Consider the following 22647-nt stretch of genomic DNA (forward strand, 5'->3'; position numbering starts at 1 on the left):
TCATGAGGCATGGAACCTACAAAGCCTTGGCTGTGTGGTTTTAAAGTTGGCTTGCCCATAGAAAGTAGTAGTGGACGGAACATATTCTGCGTGGCGATCAGTGACTAGAGAAGCTCTGCAGGGATCTATTCTGAGACGCCTACTCTTTGTAATTTTTATAAATGACCTCAATGAAGAAGTGAAAGAATGAGTCAGTACATTTGTGGATGGTACAAAGGTTGGAGGAGTTGTGAATAGGGTTGAAGGCTGTCATAGGTTACCAAAGAATATAGACATGTTTCAGAGTTGGGTGGAGAAGTGGCAGATGGAGTTCAATCCAGATAATTGTAAACTGATGCATTTTGAAAGGTCAAACCTGAAGGAAGAGTATGTGGTCAATGGTAGGATACTTAACAGCGTGGAAGAACAGATCCAAATCCATAGATCTCTCAAGGTTGCCACACTGGTTGATAGGAAAGTTAAGAAGGCCTGTGGTATGCTGGGCTTCATTAGTTTAGGGTTGAATTCAAGATTCAAGAGGTCATGTTAGAACTCTAAAAAATCTCTGGTGAGACCACACTTGGAATATTGTGTTCACTTCCTCATTATAGGAAGGATGTGGAAGCTATGGAGACAGTGCAGAGGAAATTTACCAGCATGTTGTGTCTGGTTTGGAAAATAAGTCTTATAAGGCAAAGTTAGCAGAGCTGGGGTTTTTCTCTTGGGAGTGCAGAAGGATGAGAGATGACTTAATAGAGGTCTACAAAATACTGAGAGGTGGAGATAAGGGCAGACACCCAACATTTTTTCCCAAGGGTAGGAATAGCAAACACCAGAGGACATCTATACAAAGTGAAGAGAGGAAAGTTTAGTGGTGAGATAAAGGTTATTTTTACACAGAGAGTTGTGGGTGCCTGGAATGCCTTGCCAGGAGTGGTGGCAGATGCTGTCATGTTAGGGGAATTTAAGAGACCTTTAGACAAGCACATGGATTTAAAAAATAGTGTGATAAGAGGTAGGAAGAGTCTTGAACTAACAAATTTTGTTATAAACTAACAAAGAAACAGGAATGAAAAATTCACCAGACAATGGTAATTTCAAAATAATAGTTCTTCCTTAACTCTAACTTAATTCCCATTATTGCAAATGTAGATATGTGTGTGTCAAAATCCAAACCATTATAGTTTAATCTTGAGTCTGAAAAGTCCATTTTAAACTTCAACATCAAACATCTTATGTTGCTTGAAGATTTTTAAATCGCAGTTCAGAAGTAATTTTTAAACATCAATGTTTTCAGATCTTCATGAACTCCTGAGCCTTTTTGATGAGCTATCTTTCTTCATACGAGTGATTTCACAAACTCCCTTTTATCTTGCCTAAGAGTTTTGGTCTGTTTTCCACAATGATTTATTTCTTAATCAAGAGCTAAGTTGTCTTACTTACTTTAAAGCCACTTATTTTGAGTATCTCATATAATAAAGATAATACATTGCAAAACAGTATCTCCCCCTCTCTCTCCAGAGATTACTGTTTTACCCCTGTGTCTTTTACAGGATGGACAATTTCTTCAGTATGGTTTCAAAATGTCTCTCTCGACCTTCAGTTATGTCTGTCTGTGAAATCATGTGACATGACATAACCACTGTTTCAGTTTAATTTCTTCCAAAACACAATCATGGTAGATGACCTTTTGCCTTCCTTCAAATTATCATTTCACATCCACAAAAACACCTGACCTCATCTCTGTCCAAGAGGTTTAAGTGTCTCTGGAAAATCTTAGCACATATCACTTCAAGAAAGAATTTTCTTAATTGCACATCTGCTAGCATAATGTTGTGTACACACCCATTGCTTTGAAATCAATTAAGATCCACTTCAGTTCCATTAGAGTCCTGTCCTTCCAGACTTGGTGACTCATATCATAAATCATAAAGCCATCATTTTAGTGAGGCCTCTCCAGAGCTATGACGTAACTTGTTGCAGATAGTTTATGTCTCTGAAGTGTCCAGGAGGGAAGTAATCAATGCTGCCCAGAAAGCTAGATGTTTATTGTCAATCTGATGTACTGATTTTTAAGCAATCTTTTACACAGATGGCCCATGTGATGTTTCTTTTATTGTAATAAAGAAATTTGGGTTCTTTTAAAACAATTATACTTTATTCACTAAAGTACACAAGACCATGTGGAAGCATCCACCGTGAATCCAACCAAACCTGTAAAAAACTAGGCTCCGGCTCCCTCTAGTGGGCAGGAGGATAACTAGTACTCTATCACTACATCCCCTTTCCTTGAGATGTTTAATCTAACAACATGACACACTAATACAGTATTAATTTCAATTTAAAGTTCAATGCAAAAGTAAACACAAACATCAGCAGTACAAACTTTTGAAGTGTGCAGTTCTTTTTCTTTTAGTGATGCAGTCTGTCAGGTCCTTTGATAACACATGTGGATCATCTTCACACAGGCGCTTGTGTCTATTCTGCTGGCCCACTACTGTCTAGTGCTGGTGGTGTTTCATCTGTTGCTGTGGATCTTCTGCATTTGTCTGTTCCTGCAGTGTCTTTGGCACTTTCACCAAGCTCTTTTGATGCCACCTCAGTATTTGACCATCTTCTGTTCTGACCGTGTAGGATTTACTTCCTCTAGAACAGTGGCCTTTTGGTCCTAAGTGTTGGAATCTCTGAGTCTCACTGTGTCATGTTGTGCCAGTGGCTCTAAACTTCTCACTGACATCATAGTTTGCTTTTTGTCTCCATGGCAGACCCTTTTGTTTCCATTTGACATCTTGGTTCTTGTTTGGATCTGCAGAGTAGGGAAGTGTGGTGCATTGTCTATGTCCCATCAGAAGATCAGAAGATGGGCAGGGTGTGTGGCCTGATGGCGTAAACAAAGGACGTGGGAAAGCGCCTCCCCTGGGAGAATTAATTAATAACAGAACAAACAAAAGTTTAAAAACATTTTCATTAGTTAAAAATTACTCTCAGTCTCACTTGCACGGGTTGACTATGGCTGTGAGAAAGGCAAAGCCTCCAACAAGTAGAAAACTGGTCTTAAAAGAAGTCACAAAATTGGAAAGAATTGGGCTTACCTTGACATCGGAGCCTCGGGCTGGATTTGCTCCTCTTCCACAGATGACAGGAGCGATAGCAGCGAGTGTTCAAGTGACCCTGGGGCCAAATCTTTGGGGACCCAAAGAATATGGCCCCGGTGTCCCGAAGAAGACTGAAACTACAAATTTGCAAGACTGAAAGTTTGCACATGCACAGAATGGATCAAAACGGAATTCCAGTCGGAGACTGATAACCCAGCTCTCACTAATGTTGAATTACAAAACTTTCCCCCTTTGTATTTGGAGGCAGAGCAAGAACCATTTTTTTTTCACCTATTGGTGATGTGGAGTGGAAGAGGAAGATCAAATTAAATAACTGGAGGAGGGGCCAGGAAAACAATATCAACAGGCTCAATTCCAAGAAGAGGCTGTGCAGATAAAGTTACCTGAAGTCAAAGGGTAAGGTATGGGCAAGTATTTGATGAATCAGCTGCAAGCACCGATTCAGAAAATGGATTTACCATATGGATCTATTATATGGAATGTCAAGACTCAATTTGAATAAGTTAAAGGAGAAATTAAGATAATTAAGAAAGAGATGAAGAAATATGTCAAAGTGGATGATAAAGTTAAAACGCAAGTTCAAAAAATTGAAGAAAATATGATGTAGTAGATCAATGTAAATATTGGTTAATAAGTTGGAAAAATAGGTTATGGCATGGAGTGTTGAGAAAAAAGAACTTTTACAAAAGATTAATTCCTTAGATCAATGGTTCTCAGTCTTTTTCTTTTACTCACACACCACTTTAAGTAACCCTTATGCCATCAGTGCTCTGTGATTAGTAAGGGATTGCTTAAGGTGGGATGTGGGTGGGAAGGGAAGGTTGAGAACCACTGCTCTAGACCCAAATGTTAATGAAGTATTTTGCTTGAGAAAAATTGTCATTAGCCCATTTCCTTTTGAGTTATGAAAGCATGCACATAATGAATCAATTAGGGACGATTAAAACAGTGGGTTTCAAACTTTTTCTTCCCACCATCATGCCACTTTAAGTGATCCCTTACTAATCACAGAGCACCAATGGCATAGGAAATACTTCAAGTGGTGAGTGGAAAGAAAAAGGTTGAGAACCACTCCTCTAGCCAATCATAGTTGAAGAAATAATGTGAAGATTGTTGGATTGCCAGAAAGTTTTGAAGGTCCCAAAGAAGTGCAATTTCTTTCAAATATGGATCCGGAGACTTTGGGACCTGGAAATTTTCCAAATAATTTTAAATTGGATAGAGCACACAGGGTGCTTAGAAAGAAACTGTTGTCGGGTCAGTTGTTATGCTCAGTTTTGATTAGATGTCTTTGTTACTGAGGCAAAGAGATTATTTTGAGAGTAGCAGTTCAGAAAGCTTGTGAATTTCCTTTGATGTGGCTGATAAAATAAGTATTCTTTTAGGCAAATCTTACTATGAATGTGGCGAAAAGAAGAAAGGAATTTAATGCTGAAAAATCTTTCTTTTTCAATCTTTTTATTATTATTATAATTTATAAACACATACAGTTCAAAGAGATATAAAAAATACATAGTAAGTAATGAATTAATACAGAAATATTAAACAATAATATTACAGAATAAAAATATATCATTAAAAAAATTTAGATCAGTTTAAGGTGTGAACTATCTCTAAAAAAAAGATATAATTAATAACAATATATGAAAAAAGAGAAAAAAAAACCCCAAAAAAGAAGAAAAAACAAATCTGAATTTAAAAAAACTTTAAAAAAAACCTACAGATATAGCTAAACCACGCCGATCACTCCGATCTCATCTTACAGCCCAATTATCATACATAGTCATAGAAAGAAAACAGAGCCAGATCAACTCACCACAAATGAAAATATTGAATAAATGGTCGCCAAGTTAACTCAAACTTAGAAGGGGATTCATAGACAGAGTTTCTAATTTTCTCTAAATTTAAACATAGTATAGTTTGGGTAAACCATTGGAAAACAGTGAGAGGATTAACCTCTTTCCAATTCAATAGTATAGATCTTCTAGCCATTAGTGTAAGAAAAGCAATCATACGATCCGCAGGAAGAGATAAATAAGTCAAATCTATCATAGGTAATCCAAAAATTGCAGTAATGGGATGTGGTTGTAAATCAATATTCAAAACAGTAGATATAATGGAAAAAATTTCCTTCCAATAATTCTGTAAAGAGGGACAGGACCAAAACATATGTGTAAGGGAAGCTATTTCCAATTGACATTTATCACGTATAGGATCGATATAAGAATAAAAGCGATGGAGTTTATCTTTAGACATATGAGCTCTATGAACAACTTTAAACTGTATTAGTGAATGTTTTGCACATAGAGAAGAAGAGTTTACCAGTCGCAGAATTTTATTCCAATTTTCATTAGAAATATGAAGGTTGAGTTCTCTTTCCCAATCATTTTTAAACTTTTCAAAAGTCCCAGAATTTATTTTTGTAATTATACAAAAATCTGTGCTCTGGAAGAAGGGCTATAAAGTTTTATTTTCACCACCCTGCAATACTTAAAGTCTTTTGGGGTAACAATCAGGAAAAATTATTTGACAATGAAATGGAAGCTTTAGAATTTGCAAATTCTCTTCCAAATAATAAAATGGATCAACAAGTTGATTTATTCACAGCAGATATACCACAAATTGAGAAGATGCAAATATCAGATAAGGAGAAGTTACAGCAGGAAATTGTGCACCTTGAAGATGATGATTAAGTTAACAGAGACGTGGAAGCAGCCGACTTTACCTGATGATAATGGCTATTTGAATATTTTTTCTCTCTCTGCGGGAGGTGGAGCTCTTTCCTTTTCCTTAACTAGCTGTGTGCCAACTAGTGATGAGAGTCACTTCCCACACAATTGAGGGCAGTGGGACTGACTTTTTTTGACAGTACTTTTTGGGGGGAATGTTGTATTATTTTTTTCTTTCTCTTTTTGTCTTTCTTTCCTCTTTCTTGATGGAGATGCCAAGTGTAGTTAATGATTTTGTGATGTGGGAGGTCCAAGAGAAGATGTAGAGGGGAGTTATGATTTTTTTTCAATTTAGTATAATGGCAAACAGTAAAACTTTGAAATTTTTAAGTTAAAAAGTTAATAGACTTAATAATACAATAAAAAGAAAGGGGGTGTTAGTTTATCTGGAGAAAAATAGAGTTGATATTGCTTTTTTACAGAAAACTCATCATCTGAGAAGGACTGTCAAAAATTGGAAAGAGATTGGGTTGGACAAGTGGTAGCTTCGACTTTTAACTCAGTAATTTTAGTTAACAAAACATTACCTGTCAAAATTCATAGAGTGATTAGTGACCCTCTGGGAAAGTTTGTATTAGTAAATGGTCAAATCTATTCTGAGAATTGAACTTTTATAAATATTTATACACCAAATATAGATGATGAAGGGTTTATTAGGGATACTTCTATGAATTTAGCTGTCATATGAAAAAGTATTGGTGGGAGTGGATTTTAATGGGTGTTTGGATCCAGTTTTAGATAAAATGACCAAATCAGTTATTCTAGCTAAAGCAGCAAAGGAAATTTTGAATATAATTAAAGATATTTGGAGGAGATTAAATCCTAAAATAAGGATTCTTTTTATTCTTATAGACATGATTCTTATTCTAGGATAGATTTATTTTTAACCTTGACACATTTGCAAGGAAATGTTATGAATGTGGATTAAAAGGCTAGAATTTTATTTGATCATTCTCCACTTCTAATTACTTATTTGTTTTTGATAAAGGAACAAATGGTTTATAGATGGGAATTAAATTCAACATTGTTAAAAAGGACAGATTTATGTGTTTTTATAAGAAAGCATTTTCAGGAATTTTTAAATAAATTCTAATTCTTTTCTCAATAAATTTATTGTATGGGATGCAATAAAGGCATATTTGAGAGGACATATAATAAGTTTTACATCAAAAATTAAGAAATATTATATTAAAGAGGTTGAACAGTTAGAAAGAAATACTAGATTTGGAAAAGGTATGACAGAAAAAGCAAACAGATGAGAAAGAAAAGGAATTAATTTTAAAAAGTTTCATTTTAATGCGATTCAGATGTATGGGACTGAAATTTTTATTGATAGAACTAAGCAAATATATTATGTATTAGGAGAAAGAGCTCATAAAATTTTAACTTGACTGTTAAAAATAGAGCAATCATCTAGAACAGGGGTGTCAAACTCAAATTCACGGAGGGCCAAAATTAAAAACTTGGACTAAGTCGAGGGCCGAACTAAATATTTATTGAAAATTTTCAACAACATCTGCATGTTTTCTCTTCTTTCAACATATGTAATGTTAAACATTTTCTTATTAAAATAAATGTTTAATAATAGTTTTGGATAAACTTTTTCCAGAAGCATTAACAAATGAGAAATAATATATTCAATAAATAATATTTCTCTATAGAGGATTTGTCAAATGTTGCTAGTGTGCTGTCGAATAGTAAAGTCTGAGGGCTATTGAGAATGTGGGAGAATAACATGATTCCTGAAACAATCAAATGGGTGGCTGATTGTGGGCATGAACTCTAGCAGGGTTATTTGCCATGCCCTTTTTCCATTGGTACAGATATCCTTTGATTTACACACTTTTCAAGTTTTATGCCTAATGAGCTTGTATCCAGGTGCAGGACCATTTTTAACCAGGAATATATTTATCACTGTGATATGAAACTATTGGAAGATCGTTTTATCCTGAGATTAAAGTTCATAATATTTACTCAGGCCTGTGTGCGGGAGGGCGGGGTTTGCGGGCGATTGGGTTGGACAACGACAGTGCGGGGGCATCGGCTCTCACTGCAGGGCGGCATCTCGGCGGATCAGCGGCCCCGTCACCATGAGTCGCGGGTCGGCCTGCGGCAGGGAGGGGGAGTGGGCAACAGTCCTGGCGAGGTCAGGCCCCCCTGAGTTTCTGCTGGATCCCCCTTGACCTGCTGAGTTTCTCCCGGACCTCCCTTGACCTGCGGAGTTTCTCCTGGACCCCCCTTGACCTGCTGAGTTTCTCCTGGACCCCCTTTTCTTTCCGTGCCGGTGTCCTAGGACCTTTCCAGGGCAGTCTCCGCATTCAGGACCATGCTGGGATCCCGGTCAGCGGTGGAGGAGCAGGTGAGCGTGGCTAATCCCGATCCAGCCCACGCCACTCCCGAGATTGGCGGGGGGTTCCACCCTACCTGCCCGACCAGCCTCGCTCTCCACGTGTACTCCGGGCACCCGCCGCTGGTCCGGTGGGAAGGTGCAGGGCGGCCGGCGGCCGGCGCCCCCATCGCCCGGCGGGGAGCCCCAATCTTCCCTCCGGCGTCCTGACTCCATCTGCAGCTCCAAGAAACGCTGTGCCACTGGGGTTCCAGGCGCTGGGAAGCGGCCTTGGCTTCCCCTGACACCAGCCAGGCCACACTGCGGTGGGGGGGTGGGCGGGGGGACACGACAGCGTGTTTATAAAACCACCCACCACTACTTTTCAAGGAGCAGGATTTTTCTCTCTCTCTCTCACCCTGGGACACAGCGGTTACTGTGCATGCGCTATACTGGTGCGGCGGCCAGCGGGCCACCTCTAATACATTTTTGATATGATCTTGTGGGCCAAATATAATTATATCGCGGGCCAGAGTTTGACATGTGTGATCTAGAATAATTAATGCTGTCAGGAAAAGTTCAAAGATGATTACTTATAATTCTAGAGAAATTAATGATGTATTTAATATTATTTTTTAGTTTAATTTGTATAGATGAGAATTTACTGAAGATGAAGTTAAGATTGATTTTTTTTATCTCAGATAAATACGTCTAGCTTGACATATCAAGATCAGAAAAACTTACATGCTCTTTTTTACAATAAGAAAAATTAATTAAGTGCTTAGTTCATTACTTAAAGGTAAATCTCCAGGAGAAGATGGTTTTCTGTCTGAATTTTACAATAAACTTAGGATCATTAAATACCTCAGTTTATGGAGGTTTTAAAGATGGTGATAAACTCCCATTCTTTATGGGATTCTTTTGCAACAGCGATAATTACAGTTATGCCAAAGAAAGATAAAGATTTGTTGAATCTTGCATCTTGTCATCTGATATTCTTTATTGAATGTGGATTATAAAATTGTTGCAAAAATTTTAGCAAATACATTATCTGAATGTTTACCTAATTAAATTCATATGGATCAAACAGGATTTATTTAAAAACAGTATTTAGCAGGCAATATTGCAAGAATAATTATCTTCATTAATTTAATTCAAATAAAGAGAGATCTTAGTGTAGCAGTAACTTTTCATGCAGAAAAAGCTTTTGATAGTTTAGAATGGAATTTTTTGTTTAAAGTACTGGAGAAGTTTAAGATTGGTTCTACTTTTAGAAATTGGGTTAAAGCTTTATATAAAAATCCTTTTGCAGAAGTTCTTACTATTGAACGAATATCTGGATCTTTTCCATTAACTAGATCAAGTCCTTTGACCTTGGATTTCTTTATTTTAGCAACTGAAACTTTCATTGAACTTATTAGACAAGACTTTAAGATTAAAGGAATTAAGGTGAATCGGGAAGAATATAAAATTAAACTACTTGATGATAATGTTTTGATTTATTTAACTGATCCAATAAATTATTTGTCCCAATTACAGATTAGAATTAAAGTATGTGGATATAAAGTTAATTGGGAAAAAAGTGAGATTATGCCCTTAGCTGTGGGTGATTATACAGATTGTAAAATAGTTACAAAATTCAGGTGGCAAAATGTAAGTCTTAAATATTTAGGTATTAGAATTGATAATGATTTGAACAATTGATATAAGTTGAATTGTTTATCTTTGTTTAATAGAATTGCTGCAGATTTTAAAAAGTGGAATAATTTACCTATTACTTTAGTTGGCAGAGTAAATTGTGTTAAATTGTATGTTTTTCCTAGAATTCAATATCTTTTTCAGTTGATCCCTATTGCAATTTCTTCAAACATTTTAAGGATTCATTAGGACCATTAGGAATTTTTTATGGAAAGATAAAATGCCAAGGGTCTCTTTGGAAAAATTGACTTGAGTATGAATTAGGAGGCTTACGACTTCATCATTTTAATAATTATTATGAAACAGCTCATTTGAGATTTATAAATTTACTATTTAGTTTAGATAATATTCCAGCTTGGGTTTCTATAGAATTTAATGCAATAGGGGATATGAATTCCAAGGATTTTCTTTATAAATGGAACTCTAAATTCTTATTTGGAATTAGGGAATCACCCATTTGGAAACATTTGATTGAGTTGTGGAATAATATTGATAATAAAATTGGTATGAAAGCCCATTGGAGGTGCCCATTGTCGTTGCACTTGCCGACGCCATGCTTGCCCAGGATTCCTGGCCAGGTTTCTGAGTCTTTGCCGACACGAGCGTTGAAGTCGCCCAGGATGACAACCTTGTCGGCTGTAGGGGTGCGTTGGATGAGGTTGCGCAGGTCGGTGTAGAACTTGTCCTTTTCTGCTGGTTCTGCCTGGAGGGTTGGAGCATAGACACTGATGAGGGTGATGCGACGCTTGTTTTGAAGGGGGAGTCGCATGGACATGATTCGGTCTGAGAGGCCTGTCGGAAGGTTTTCGAGTTTGGAGGCAATGAAGCTCTTGACCATGAAGCCTACACCAGAGAGGCGTCGTTCATCCGAAGGCTTGCCAGACCAGTAGAGTGTGTAGCCCGCACCGCGTTCTTGGAGGCTGCCTACATCTGCCAGGCGGACTTCACTGAGAGCGGCTATGTCGATGTCAAGTCTGAGGAGTTTTTGTGCAATGAGGGCAGACCGACATTCAGGTCGGTGGCTGTCAGCCTTGTCTAGCATGGTTCTGATGTTCCAGCATGCTAGCTTGAGCTTGTGAGCATCTTTTGAGGGGGAGGACGTGGAGGGGGAGGACGTGGAGGGGGAGGACGTGGACTGTCCTCGGGCCTGCGCAAAGGAGCTTTTAGATGGAGTGCAGTGCGCGCAGTACTGGCCCCACCCTTTACACCCATGGTTCGTGTGCCGTGGCCGAGCAAGCTGGGACGTGGCAGCGAGGTCCTTGGGTTGTAGGTTTTATATCGGAGTGGCCTTCTCCTATGCAGGTTTCTTACCCGGGCTGGAGGGGCCTGCCTCCCCTCCTAGGTCGGTCCATACTGCCCGGACCAGGGCCGAGGCCACCGCAGCTCACCCCGTGCCCGGACTGGGGCCGCCGCCCCCCACTCTCCGCCCGGATCGGGCCCCCCGCCCAGGTTTAATATCTAGGAAAATGCCTCTTATGTTAAAATAGGCTTATTCCTTTTTCAATGGATAACCAATTTTTGAGGATTTAGAGATGGAAAGGTATTCAAAAGATTGAAGATTGTTTTGAGGATGGGAGAATGAGGGGAAGATTTAATGTACCAAACAATAGTTTATTTTGTTACTATCAAGTTAAAGCTTTTTTTATCTACCAAAATAGGCCCTACTTTGACATTACCTAATCAAAATGAATTAGAATTACTGATTTGTAATACTACTGTAAATAAATTTATTTCAATAATATATAACTTACTTCAAACTAAGTCCCCCAAAATTGGGGTGCATAAATCAAGATTAAGATGGGAACTAGATTTACATACACAAATAAATGAAAATGATTGGATTGATTTGTCTAAGAACAGTATGAGTAAACTTATAAATTTAAGATATAGGGTAGTTCAATATAATTTTTTACATCAATTATAGTTGATTCCACAAAAATTAAATAGATTAACTCCTGTTGTAACAGATTTTATGTTTTAGGTGTAGATCTGAGATTGGAACTTTTTTACATTCAACTTGACAATGCCCTCAAGTTAGACAATTTTGGTTAGGGGTAGGTAATTTTTTGGAATGAATCATGCGGGTCAAATTCCCACATGATCTGGTTATTTTTATTAAAGCTAAAAGGCCAAAATTAAATAGCTATCAAATTGAATTTGTGATAATTGCTTTAGCAGTCTCTGGAAAATGAGGAAGTCAGAAATAAATTTAGGTTTGGAAAGGTGGCAGAATTACATAATTTCCAAGACAAATATAATTACAGAATTACATAATTTCCAAGACAAATATCATGTTTTTTGGAAAAATGGTGCCCATATTTACAAAATTTTGGTTTGCATGTTTGATAGACTCTCTAGAGACCTCACTTGTGGTAACCTCCAATAGACTTTACTGTGTAAATGTTTTATTTTCTTGGCATTCTCCAGTTTTTCTTTCTTATTCTTTCTTTTTTTTTAGGAGTTGTGCTACAGGAGGTAGGAGGGTGAGTTGGTGGGGTGGGACGATATATACCACATGTTTAACTTTTTGAAACAATTTCTAGAACTGAATGTAATGTAACTGTTACTGTGGTTTAAAATTTATAAACAAAATATTCAAAAAAAGAAGCTCAGCTGGTGATGTGTCATGTTCGAGTGGCAAAGCTCTGTAACTCAATAGAGCTAGATACAGATCTGAGCCACTGTCTTGTGCTTTCTTGAGCAACTGTTTAACTCTGTGAACTTCTTTCTCTGCTTTACCATTTGACTGTAGATACAGAGGACTTGGTCACTTGTCAGAAATCATACAACATTTTGGAATTCTCTACAACTGTAGCATGGCCCTTTGTCACTGTAGACAATTTGATGAACTCCATGTCTTGCAAAGATTGATTTCATATATTTGATCACATAAGCAACAGACACATTATAAAACAGTGTAATCTTTGGATAGCTTGATAGATAGTCAATAACCAGGAAATAATTCTTTCCATCCACATAAAACAGATCAGTCCCAACTTTCTGTCATGTTTCTGCTGGTACATCAGCTATTATCATGGGTTCCTTTGCCTGCTTTGCTGAGGTTCCAAACAGGTCTCACAGGTTGAAACCATCCTGTCAATGTCAGCATTTATCCCTGGCCTATAAACAGCAGTTTTGGCCCTCCTCCATTCCTAGGTTCCCCTCGTGCACCCTTTCAGCATCTCTGGTCACAGTGATTGAGGAATGATAATTCTGCTGTGCCTCAGTTGAAGCTCATTGACAACACTCAGCTCAGGTCTGATGTTGTAGTATGGCTGACATCCTTCCTTCAGATTCTAGATGGTCTTCTGTAGAACTTGTGCTTTATGTCCTGCCACAGGAAGTAGCAGTGCAATCTTCCATGCATCAGGTCTGCTATCGAGTCAATTGGCTAGTAGTTACGGTGTGCATCTTTGTTTGAACAGCTTCCATTCATGATCAACATTTCTAGTCCAATTTACAGCATCAGGAACCTTCACAATTTCCATTTCTCTGATATCAACTGATTCTCACTCCTTGTACCATGTGATGTTTCTTTTATTGTAATAAAGAAACTTGTGTTCTTTTACAACAACTATACTTTATTAGCTAAAGTACACAAGACTGTGTGGAGACATCCATCTTGAATCCAATTGAGGCTGCAACAAACTAATCTCTGACTCCCTCTAGTGGTCAGGAGGATCACTAACACTATCATTGCAGCTTGTGCACTGAAAACAATGCTTTCCATTCACAGAGACATCCTTCTCCCTCTGCTTACTGCTGTTCCCTTCTTCCCTTATCCACCTATTCCCTCCTGCATTTGGGTCTGTGCTCCTCCTCCTGCCACCTACCACCCCCCACCCAGTATTTTGTTCAGGCACTTACCCACATTTTGTCCATACATTGATGAAGGGCTCAAGCCCAAAATGTTGGTTATCTTTGCTACATAAAGTACACTGTTTGACCTGCTAAGTTTCTCCAGCATTGTGTTTTCACTCACTATTATCACCTCAGGAAAGAGGTGCTGATTGTTCGTCCAATCTATGCCTCTCATCATCTTATATAATTCACCTCTCATCCTTCATCACTCCAAAGAGAAAAGTCCTAATTCTGTCAAGTTGCTGAAATATTGGGGAAACCAAAGATTTAACAAGAACAAGGAACTTAAGAAATTGGAACATCATGAGACAAGCATGCCAAATCCCTGGAGCCTACTGGATTACAGCCAAAGCATTTAAAAAATGATTGTAACAGAAATAATGGATTCATTGATTTTTATTTTGTAGTAATCATCAGAGAGAGTCCAATCATCTACCCCTGATACCCATCTGAATTGCCAACACATTTGTAAAGCACATGCCACTTGTGGAATAAATCCCTCATAAGAACACGATGTGCACTTGTCTACCCTAATAACTCAACTGTCTATAAACTCTCATTAGAATTGTCAAATGCAATTTTCCTCTCATAACTCCACTGTGACTCTGCCAAATCATGTTAGAATTTGTTACCAATTGTTAATTTCGGAACTCTAGCAAATATTTAAACACGAAAATCTGCAGATCCCAAGCAGTGTCTTTTATGTAGCAAAGGTAAAAAATACGTCACTGGCATTTCGGGCTTGAGCCCTTCATCAAGTTATGGGAGGCGTCCAAACAAAAGAGTAAGGGGGTTGGGGGGGAAGCAGTGGTCACAAGGCAGGAGGTGATAGGTGGAGAAGGGAGGGAGGGGTCAGCAGTGATCAAGGGGATGGTTGGGTGAAGGGAGGGGGAAGGGAGGGAGGAGAACTTGGAAGGGGAAGGGAAGGGGAGGGGAAGAGGAAGACCCAGACGGAATAACAGGTGTTGTTCCTCCAATTTGTGGGTGGTCTGGGTGGGACAGTACATGAGGCCATGGACAGACATGTGAGTGTGGGAGTGTGACTCAGAACTGAAATAGTTGGCTAATGTGAGGTCTCTGTTACTGGTGCGGATGGAGCGAAGATGCTCAGCGAAGCGATCTCCCCATCTGTGCCCAGTCTCTCCGATGTAGAGAGGACCACATAGGGAGCACTGGATGCAGTAAATCAGTCCTGCAGATACATAAGTGAAGTGTTGCTTCACTTGAAAGGCCTGTTTGGGGCCACAGACCAAGGTGAGGGAGGAGGTATGGGTGCAAGTGTGGCACCTCCTACAGTCACAGGGAAAGATGCGGGGGGTGGTGATTGGTGCGGAGAGATGGAGTGCATGAGGGAATCATGGAGGGAGTGGTCCGAACAAAAGGGAGAGAGGGGAAGGGGGGAAGATTTGTCTGGCGGTGGGATCCTGTTTTAAGTGCCGGAAATTCTGGAGGATAATGTGTTGGATGCGGAGGCTGGTGGGGTGATAGGTGAGGATAAGGGGGATTGTATGTTTGTTACATTTGGGAGCAGAGGGGGCCAGGGCAGATGAGTGGGAAATGCAGGTGGAGAGGAAGCCACGTTTGTGGAAGAAGGCAAACTCATCTCACTTCCTTCAAATCAAAGGAGTAGCAATGGATACTTGCATGGGTCCCAGCTACACCTGCCTGTTTGTGGGCTTTGTGGAGCAATCCATGCTGCAAGCCTACACAGGCAAGGCCCCTCAACTCTACCTCCAGTACATTGATGACTACATCTGAGCTGCTTCTTGCACTCACAATGAGCTTGTGAACTTCATCCACTTCGTGGCCCAATTTCCACCCTGATCTCAAGCTCACCTGGTCCATCTCTGACAACACTGTCCCCTTCCTAGATCTCTCTGTCTCATTCTCCACTGACATATATTACAAACCCTCCAACTTCCACAACTGCCTTGACTACACTTCCTCACACCCTGTCCCTTGCAAGGATTCCGACATTAACAGCAGGATTCCACCTCCAGATACATCTTCCCCACTCCTCCCCTCTCGGCCTTCCACAGGGATCACTCCTTCCATGACTCACTTGTGCGTTAATCCCTCCCTACCAATCCTACCCCTCCCCCCCCCTCCAGCCAGAACCTTTCCTGTGATCATAGGAGATGCCACACCTCTTCTCTCACTTTGGTCCAGGGCCTCAAACAGGCCTTTCAAGTGAAGCAACACTTCACTGTGTATCGGCAGGACTGATTTACTGCATCCGGTGCTCCCTTTGTGGCCTTCTCTATATCGGTGATACTGAATGCAGATTGGGAGATTGCATCTCTGAGCATCTTCGCTCTGTTCGCAGCAGCAACAGAGATCTCCCTGTAGACAACTATTTCAACTCTGTGTCACACTCCCATGCTCACATGTTTGTCCATGACCTTATGTGCCATCCCACCAAGACCACCTGTAAATTGGAGGAACAACAGCTGATTTTCCATCTGGGCACTCCCCAGCCTGATGGCATTAACATCAACTTTTCCGGTTTCTGCTAACCTGCTCTCCTCTTCCCCCTCCTTTCCCCTCCCTCCCTTCCCCTTCTCTTCACCCAGCCATCCCTCCTCCCCTTGATTGGTGCTGCCCCCTTCCTCTTTCTGACCACCCCTTCCACCCTATTCTTTTGTTCAGATGCCTGCCGACATTTTTCCACACCTTGATGAAGGCTCAAGCCCAAAACATCAGATATGCATTTTTACCTTTGCTATATAAAGCACACTGATTGACCTGCTGATCCAGCAGGTATTAAATTGAATTGGTCTCTATTTCCTCATGTTTCTCTCCCATTTCTATAAAATAATTGTGTTAAATTCACAGATTCTCTTGGGGTGCTTCTAGAATTTATAAGAAGTTTAGTGGAGATGTCCATCATCATAAATCTCCTGCAGTATCTCAGGATACTGACTATTTAGTCCCCTTCATTTCACATTAATGCTACAAATGGCTTCAAGATCCATGCCAATGTTGGTGGATTTCTGTTCTATTTACTGGAGCTGCAGTTAAATGCTTAGTCCAGATATGTTTCTGGTCAATGCTAATCACCAGGAAGTGGAAAGTTGTGAATAAGCGCGATGAGTGTGATATTGAACATGAATGAAAACAAATGTAAGATATTGTTTTAATGCCTCAACTGTGTCTTTATTCTCCATTGTTATTTACTGTTTCTATCTTTTGCAGTGTTTTTTTTCTTAGATTAGATGGGGTTTTATACAATTTTTTTCTTCTTTTGAAGATTTCAGCTTGAGGAGATGAGAACATTCATTACTTGTGGTGTAATGCAATATGTTATATCTTACGATGTCATACAGTGATATTTTCTCCCTGTTTGATTATGTTCTCCCATTCTCCTCGTGTATTGTTTACCTATAAGATGATAAATAAAAAGATTGAAAAAGAAAGAAAAGAATTTGCTTTTTTTCTGATCTCGTCCTTGCACATATTTATCGGAGATCTTCCAGTATTTCCTCCACAGATTCTACAGCGATTATTTTTCAGCTTTTCAAAACTCTCCAAGTTCTTAAGCTTATCGCTCTTCTTGGCATCTTTTAGGTACTTTCATTTGTTTCTTTGATGAAGCCCAAGGCTTGAGGGGTTAGATGACCCATTTTCTTCCATTAGTAATCCAGGGAAGGATTCTTGTGGAGATTTTATTTCTGTATGAAATCCACATTCCTTGAAAACTTCAAATACGTGTAATCTATTATCATTTTTAAAAAATCTTATTTCCTAATCTTTATTTTCTTCACCTGTAATATCCATATAGATGGCTCTGGCCTCCAAGGGAAAATTCATTTATGTCAAACTCTGCAACATTCTATCAAATAATGATTACTTTTCCCTCAAAGATTTCTTCATCTGAAATTACAAACTAATTGTATTTCATTACATTAGGCAAGATATTAAATAACTTGTCCTTTATTGGTTCCATGAAAAATCAATCCAGAAAAATTATCCCAAATGCATTCATGATGACTCCAAGCTATTTTTGTTCATTTAATTTCCTTGTCTTTTAAAAAAATTGTTGTACTGTAAATATTGTATTACTTTTCCAATGATTTTTCAAAATCTGTTTTAATTCTAATTGTATTTTTACTGTTAGCTGGATGGTTCTCTTTGCTTGGATCCCCTTAACCCTCCTCATCCTCCCTTAAAAGCTCTGTCTTTCCCAACCCTCAACCTCCCCCAACATCCTCCTGCTTGGTCTTTACCATCCACTCTGAGTGGAGCACTCTGTCCTCATCTTGCCTTAATGACTTCTGTGCCTGCCATGATGCCAAACTCTTCTTCAGTCATCTCCGTCTCCATACCCACTTCCATAACCAGGATTCTACACCTCCCACTAAAGACCCCTGCTTAGCTTTAAGCCTTCTTCCTCCTCTTGAACACCTCATCCTGGCCAGCTGCCTGCTCTAGATCTTTTTGGCACTGAGACATCGCCCATTTCAACTTCACCACTCCCCTCCCTTATTCCAATCTCACCTCCTCTGAACACTCTGCTCTCCACTTTCTCACCAACAATCTCAACCTCACTATCCTCACAGATAAGGCTGGTGCTGTTGTGGTCCGGCGTACTGACCTTTACCTTGCTGAGGCCAGTTGACAGCCCTAGATACTTCCCCTTTCTTACCCCATTCAACAGGACCCCACCCAAGATCAAGCCACCATTTCTAGTATTATCTCTAACTTCATCAGCTCTTGTTATCTCCCTCCCATGATGTCCATTGCTTCATGTCCCCACACTGCCTAGTTCTATAACCTACCCAAGATCCTCAAACGCAATTATCCAAGTGTACTGGATGATTTAGATCAGCTTATGCAAGAATGTGTACATGTGAATCAGAAAACATAACCTAAATTCCACCATGGGGCCCAGGGATGCAGTTGAATCAGAAGACATAATCTAATTTACACCATGAGGCCCAGAGATGTCTATCAATCTGTAAACATAATCTAATTTCCACCATGAGGCCCAGAGATGCAATTGAATCAGAAGACATAATCTAATTTACACCATGAGGCCCAGAGATGCAGTTGTCTTTTGTTGGTCGCAGACTGTCAGGAGACCTTGAAAATAAGTATATAATTTATTCAAAGAGATAAGCTATGAGTAAACAATTTAAGTCATGGTCCCACTGCTGAAGTTTGAGACTCTCTGAGGGGTGGAAACATCTCTCAACAAGAAGAAGAACTTCTAGACTCCAACCAACATCCCGGTTGGGGGAGGTGTAGAAGCTGCTTCCGGTGCCCAGACAACCTACTATAAGTGTGCAGTCGTTGCCTCGCTTCGGCAGTTGGGACCAGTCCAGGCGTTGATAAGTATAATTGGGAAGGGCTTGCATATTGTAGTTTGAAATCAGCTTTAGATTTAGTAATAAAGATTTGTATAAACTGAAGTGCTCTCGGCGTGTGTCTCTGTTTTCTTCCGGTAGCTCAAACACTGTGACAAATCTAAAATTAACAAAGTGAGAGGTACAAGTTTACCCTGGACAATTGGCGTAGTCGGCAGGATTGGTCTTGAGATGTTTCGCCGAAAGAAAGAGGTGAGCCCTGAGCAGTTCTTAATTCCGGGATGGACTTCCAAAGACGGTGGGTTTGGCATGTTGGCCAATACCCTGTCTTTGTTGGGACCACCCATTAGTTGGGAAGAGAAATTAGATCCATCAAGTGCGCCTCTGGGAGAGCGGGTTGCCGCTCTACTTTGAGAAAGTAAATTTCCTGTTAAAAAGGGGATGCTGACAGATGGTTTTTGGCTGCTGGCCACAGCCTTACACGTGAAGCAGAATTAGTTCAGCGAGAAGTAGAATCCCAGCACAAGAGAGAGCAACTAAAGAAGGAGCTAGAAGCTATGCGACAACACTGTTCCATGATGAGTGAAATTGTTCGCACCAGTCAGGACCGAGCCAAAGAATGGGAGGATAAGCATGTCCAAACGATCTGTTGTAATATTAAACTCTGGCAGCAGCTCTCTGCAGATAAGGAAAGGCATGGAGTAGAACCCAATCCACATCGTATTGGTGCCATGATAAGGAATGGCGATGATCCTGATGTAATTGATGATTGGGACAGGAATATCTGGAATGATGACAATGGTAATAATGCAGATACCCCTTGCCATGTGCCTGACATACTCCCCTCTCCACCTGCTGTTCATGCCCGCCCCATAAGGCAGCAGATTTCCCAAAAAGACGGAGATGGAAGGGGGATGATGTAAGGGTAGAGATTGAAGGGATAGATGGTGCGGACTCGAAAGGCCGACATGGCCTGTTTCCGCTCCATGAATGGTTATATGATTATACCCCGGTCTCCCAAACAGACCCAGGGGAAGATACCCGAACCTTATGCTCTATGGCCCACCCCCTCTACGGGATGGCCTCAGCCTCCTCCCGTAGACTGGGTAGAGGGCCATGTGGGCCAAAGTGGGAACAGGGGTTGAGAGCAATCAACGATACGTGACTTCTCTATAAAAGAGCTGGCCGCCATTGGAGATCGATTTAGGCAAAAGACGAGAGAAACTCTGGCGGCCTGGAATCGTGCATGTTTGGGAACAAGGAGGGGGTAATGTATATTTAACCCCTGAGGAATTGTTGGATTAGGAATGTTAACTACTAATATCCGGGACACAGCTGAACTACGTGGTAGAATGAGAGGGGTGGATTACTTGTCACTCTAGGGGATGCCCTGTTACGAGTATACCCATCCACCAGTAGATTGGGATTTACATTTACAGAACAATTGGGGCATCCCAGAGAAGGGTATACCCATTATACGGGGACTGGTTCTGTCCGAAACTTGTCTGCTAATTGGACACCCTGTGTCTGAAGCGGTGCACGCCTTATCTGGGCTTAGAGAATTAGAGTTGGGAGGTAAAATCCACTCACGTCCAGCCCAGGTTAAATCAGACAAGCAGGATGAAAGAAGAGGGACTGCTGCTAATAACGGACCGACAAGAAAGGACCTTTTTCTAACCTTGTTAAAGTTAGGCGTATCTAAAGGTGATATTGATGGGAAACCTACTGCAGTCCTTTATGCCCTTTATAAGAGGAAGGCAGGGGAACATCATCCCCAGCTGTTGAGTCCTCCTGGCCCAGCTGTGCCTTCTGCTCCCACTGCTTCTATTGAGCCAGCTTCTCTTGCTACAGTTTCCCGTGATGAGATACAACAAATAGTTAAAAAGTCTCTAATGGATAATAGTAGCATGTGGTCCTGGAAGCCCCCGAACCCCACTAAGGCATGAGGATGTGGGCGAAGTTCCCATGTCTACTCCATTGAGATACGACGGATACATGGGGACCCGCGGCCCTACATACTGTTAACAATCCATTGGGGTGAGGGTAATGACCACCAATATTTGGCCTTGGTCAATACCGGTGCAGAGCACTCGGTGATTCCGGGTAACCCCAACCTCTGGACTGGACCGACATTTTGAATAGAGGGGATGGGAGGAGCGGTCACCCTGGCGAAGAAAATAAAAGTTCACACCATGTTGGGTGATTGCCCTTCCCCTGTATGGTTACATGCCCTGATGGCTGCCACTGACATGTGTATCCTGGGTATCAATATGTTGGCTGGTACATCTCTTAAGACTAGTCAAGGGGGATTTGCATTTGGAATTCGGACTATTACAAAAAGACTAGTGGTGGGTCGGGCTAAGTGGGATCCTGTGATGGTGCCTCCCCCCCCACCAAAACCAGTGTGCATTCCAGAATATCGCCTCCCTGGAGGACAAGAAGAGATTACTGCCACCATCGATGCTTTGCAAGAAGGGGTAGTGAGGCCCGCAACATCGCCCTTTAATAGCCTTGTTTGGCCGGTCCAGAAACCGGATGGCTCCTGGAGAATGACAGTTGATATCATTTTTTGAACAAACATGCCCCACCACTTGCTTCGGCAGTTCCAGACATTGTTACCCTTATTGAAAACATTGCTACTGGGAACTCAAGAACATGGTATGGTGTCATTGATCTCGCTAACGCCTTCTTCAGTATTCTTATAGCTGAGGACTCACAGGATCAGTTCACCTTTACCTGGAAGGGGCGTCAGTATACCTTCACCCACCTCCCTCAGGGCTATGTACACTCTCCCACTATTTGCCACAACCTAATTGCCTATGATTTGGAGGTGGTGCCAGTATTGCCTTCTCTCTTGATTCACCATTATATTGATGATGTGATGATCCAAGGGACCACGGAAGAGATGGTACAGGAAGCAGAACAAGAGGACGCCTGGTTTACTGATGGTAGCAGCCAGTGGGTGCAAGGAAAACAGAAGTGGAAGGTGGTGGCTTACCATCCCAGGTTGGGAACTCACTTATCGGAGGGGATGGTGGATCCAGCCAGTATGCTGAGTTGAAGGTGGTCACTTTACCACTAGACCCCCATGATCACCCACTTCGCCTGTTTACCAATTCCTGGGCTGTGGCTAATGGACTAGTGGTATGGATCCCTGATTGGCAAAAGAATAACTGGCTGATACATGACCACCCAGTATGGGGAAAACAGCTGTGGCACCTGTTGTGGGATGCTTCCTACCATCGTGAGATAACCATATATCACATTGACACCCATACCAATACGACAACGAACATGGCACAGCATAATGCAGTAGCAGATCAGCTTGCCACTATCAGCCACGCCAACACCGTTCCCCTGGCTTGATGGGCACATGAACAGAGTGGCCATTTTGGGGAGAAGGGATCAGCTATGTGGGCCCGTACACATGCCTTACCCGTCCATCAGGATGATGTCTGCATGGTCGTGCGTACATGCCCAACATGTCAGCCTGTGAAGTCCCGCACTGTTCCTCCTGGTCTGCATGGCAGAATAAAACGGGGAGCTCGCTCAGCTGCGGTCTGGCAAATTGATTGCATAGGCCCCATGCCAGACTGTATGGCTAAACATTATGTCCTAGTAATGGTTGACAC

The 22647-nt window shown here is 41.0% G+C and overlaps 1 long non-coding RNA gene across 1 annotated transcript in view; it reads right to left on the reverse strand.

Moving 5' to 3' along the window:
* Positions 1-2179: 2179 nt before the first annotated feature.
* Positions 2180-22647, reverse strand: part of LOC138742946 (uncharacterized) — a 31245-nt gene continuing 10777 nt past the window's right edge. The window contains exons 3-4 of the long non-coding RNA XR_011344533.1: positions 3072-3211; positions 2180-2895 (exon numbers count right to left, since the gene is read on the reverse strand). This is a non-coding gene — a long non-coding RNA (uncharacterized lncRNA). The remainder of the gene's footprint in view (positions 2896-3071; positions 3212-22647) is intronic.

The sequence above is a fragment of the Narcine bancroftii genome, chromosome 9 (assembly GCF_036971445.1).
Source record: "Narcine bancroftii isolate sNarBan1 chromosome 9, sNarBan1.hap1, whole genome shotgun sequence".
Classification (NCBI taxonomy): domain Eukaryota; kingdom Metazoa; phylum Chordata; class Chondrichthyes; order Torpediniformes; family Narcinidae; genus Narcine; species Narcine bancroftii.